This window comes from Vombatus ursinus, unplaced genomic scaffold, assembly GCF_900497805.2.
Source record: "Vombatus ursinus unplaced genomic scaffold, bare-nosed wombat genome assembly UNPS02015012.1, whole genome shotgun sequence".
NCBI lineage: Eukaryota > Metazoa > Chordata > Mammalia > Diprotodontia > Vombatidae > Vombatus > Vombatus ursinus.
In genome coordinates, this window is record NW_020954790.1 from 1,220,726 (window position 1) to 1,224,179 (window position 3,454).

The following is a 3,454-nucleotide window of genomic DNA, read 5'->3' on the forward strand; positions in this document are numbered from 1 at the left end:
AAGACATCTCTGGCCCTTCACTTTGGGGAGGCACTGTCAGCTCTCCGATGAAGGCCAGCCCCGAAGGCTGGGGATTGGATGGGGAGGTCGGCTGGGAAAGGAGGAGAGATATGGGACAGCGTCTGCAGGGGATGGGAGGTGGGTCTAGGGAAGGCTTTTAAGGGTGGAGACGTGGGGGGGAGAGCAGCAGGGGAGAACCCTTTGATGGGGAGAAGTTGGAGATCGGAGAGAGGGAGCGGCTGCAATCTGATGGGAGGGGCTGGGCTCAGTGCACCTGGACAGGAGGGAAGGAAGAGAGGACGGAGGGGAGGGTCCTCAGGGTTGACTCTCAGGCCTTCTTCATCACTAGGAGCAAAGGAGGCCCGTGGGGAGGAGTCTAGTGAAGTCTGTCAAAAGGTAGGCGTAGCGCGAGGGGATAAGGGCTGCAGGAGCCAAGAAGCCCCAAGTTGGAAAGGTTCTCCTGGCTGGAGATCGGGAGAAAGGCAAAGGGAAGGCAGGACTGAGGAAATCTGAGCAGGGGAGGGAATGGAGGCCCTGATGATGAAGCACATGGCACATTCCTGAAATCCAGAGAGCGTCCCCCTGCTTTACCGCTTCAGTGACCCGTCAAGAAAGGGAGCCGCGCGTGGTAGGCCCGGCCAGATGCCCCCTTGGGATGACTGCTTCCTTTTCTAGCTGTTCACTAACCGCCCCTGAACCACGACTCCCCAGGCCAGGCCTCACCATCAGGCGCTCCGGCCTGTGGTTTGCAGACTCCGTTCCCTGCCCTTATTCGGTCACTGGGACCATCCCCGTGCCCCCCGCTGTTCGTCCCCCCGCTGTTTAGTGGTCGCTAACTCGGCTTCCAGTCTGGGAGGATGCAGTTGACCTGGTGCCAGGCACCTCTGCCTCAACAAAGGCAGCTCTTATCCCCTTACTGCTAAGCCCCGCCCTCCCATCTTTATTTGTTCTCTCCTTTGGCGTCCAAAGACCAGTATGGCGGCAGAGGAAAGGGAAGCCACGTCCGTGACAGGGTTCTGCTTTCTCCCTGTCACCCGCAGTCCCCGCTGTGGTGCTGTCCTTCGAGGTCCTGCCTCCTCTGCTCTTGGGCAGGCAGACCGCTGGGGGTAACCCCTGTCCTGAGACGGTGGCAGGGGGGAGGCCCAAGTAGGAAAGAGGTCCTGAGAGCAGCACCCTTCTCACCAAGTTCGCCTTGACACTTTCTGCTTGGACATGTGCAGTGGAAGGCTCGGGCACTGCCAGCTGCCTTGTCGACCGGCCCTTTCTATGTCCTCGCAGGGATTGCTCCTGTAATACCCACAGTGTGCCCTGCTGAGATGGGGCACGCCTGAGGAATAGAGCCACAGGGACCCCAGCTCTGAGGGGAAGGTTCCAGGGTCCCTGGGACCCAGGCAGCCCCAAGGACACCTCTGAACCTAGAGCACAGATCAAGCTGAATGAAGCCTCATGCTCCGATGACCAAAGCAGGCTGGCAAATGGTTCCAAGAAACCGATTTCCTCTTGTAACAAGCTGGTCTAGCCCCTCTTAAGACAACCACGTTTCCCAATCTAGTGGGTGTCTGCCTTTCCCCAAGGTGGGACCCAGCTCCTAGCAGGGAGAAAATGAGCATTTCTGTAGCACCTACTGTGTGTCTGGGCTGCAGAGGGCACCTGTGTCACACCCACAGTGAGTGTTGCTGTAGTACCTACTGTGTGTCTGGGCTGCAGAGAGCACCCGTGTCATGCCCACAGTCTTCAGAGCAGGCTGGGTACTTGGACTGGGGTGTCCCGCGGCCCCAGAGTGTCAGAGGGGCCTCCTCTGCACAGACCGGCTTACATGACCATCACGAGAGTGAGGGCTGCAGTGCCCACCTGGTCCCACGTCTATTGAAGGCCACGTGATGAGACCGTACGGGGCTGTGATAAGGGTCACAGGAGGTTACAGGCGGACATCATGTTGTGAGCCAGCATCACAACTGCTGTTGCTGAGGTCACTGCCAGGACTGGGCCAGCCCCAGAACCAGGATTCTGGCCCAGGAGGAAGTCAGTGAAAGGAGAGAGGCCAGAAGGAGGCTGGCCAAGGCTGGCCAGGGCAGAGGCCCAGAGGCACCTGTTACAGTCAGGGGGAGGTGGGATCTTCTCCGGTGAGTCCTGCTAGGGGCAGCAGGCTGCAACGTGCCAGGCCGGTCACCCTGTCCTTAATAAATGTTTGTTCATTGACTGGCTGTGGTCTATTCCTGTTTGTGGGACGTCCCACGAGATGTCTTTTGGTTAGCCCCCCGCTGGTGACCCCTTCCCTTACCCCGTCAATGAACATGCTGGAGTGGGGGAAGAGGAAATACCTGGACACAAACTTGCCTGGCTCTGGAGGGGCCCTCAGGTGCCCGCTCCAGCCCTGCCCGCCCTGGCCACATCCCCAGCTTCTGCAGGCAGACCTCCCATGCCTTTCTACTGCTGGAACTCTCTGTGTAAATGGGGGATTACATTTACTTGAGGAGACTCTCTGAACGTCCTGTCTGGTGAGAGAAGGCCTAGTGCCTGCCGTCAGGACGCTGACAGTTTAGCCGAGAAACCTTCATACAGAAAGAGACCCGATTGATGAGTGCGTCCCAGAGGTGCCCGTCAGGCTGTGTGTGGCCCATGAAGGAGAAAGGATGTGCCATTTAGAGATGATTAGGGATTGTGTGGCAGGGCCAGGGTGCTTTCATCCCAGGTGCCTTTAAAGACCCAGAAGAATGGGGGTAAGGAAGCATCCCAGGCAGGCAAACCAGAGGGCAGATTCTGGAAAGGGCTGCACCATGGGGGAAGCAGGGAGTATAGACAAAGCACAGTCCTTGGAGGAGCCTATAGGCTCCGGGATGGAACAGGAAGAGGGCCCCGGGGCTGCCCCGGCCTTGAGTGACTGGCAGGGTACTTTCCGGCAGAGGAGTGATGCATCCCAAGTGCCTTCATCAGCTAAGGGGTCACAGCATGAGCCTGGCTGTTTTGGTCCCCCCCCCACGAGGAGCCTGCCTGTTTTCTGCACCCCACTCCCCCGCTTGGCTGTTTTCAGCCCCCTGCAACGAGGAGCCTGGCTATTTTCAGGTCCCGCTGATGAGCCTGCCTGTTTCTCAGAAACTGGAGCCAATTCCAGCCTCGCTCTGGTTCTCAGACCACATAGACAAGACTCACTCTGGTGGTTTGAATCTCAAGACCAGGTCGCCCCCTGCTGTTTTCCAAGCCCTCCTCTCGCCTGCTCCTCTTCATTCCCTTGGGAGTCAGGGCAGCTCTGATCCTCTGGGAGACCTTCCTTCTACCATCTGTCAGTCAGTCAGTGCCCAGATGAGGAGGGGACCTCTCCCCCAGCCAGTGCCTGCTGAGGACCCAGCCCTCCTGGGGTGTTCTCACTCACACCATAGCGTACAATTCCCTGCTTGCCTGAGAAGAAGGCACAGAAGCCAGGGCTGCCTGGGGCCACATTGCCCTGGGCCTGGGC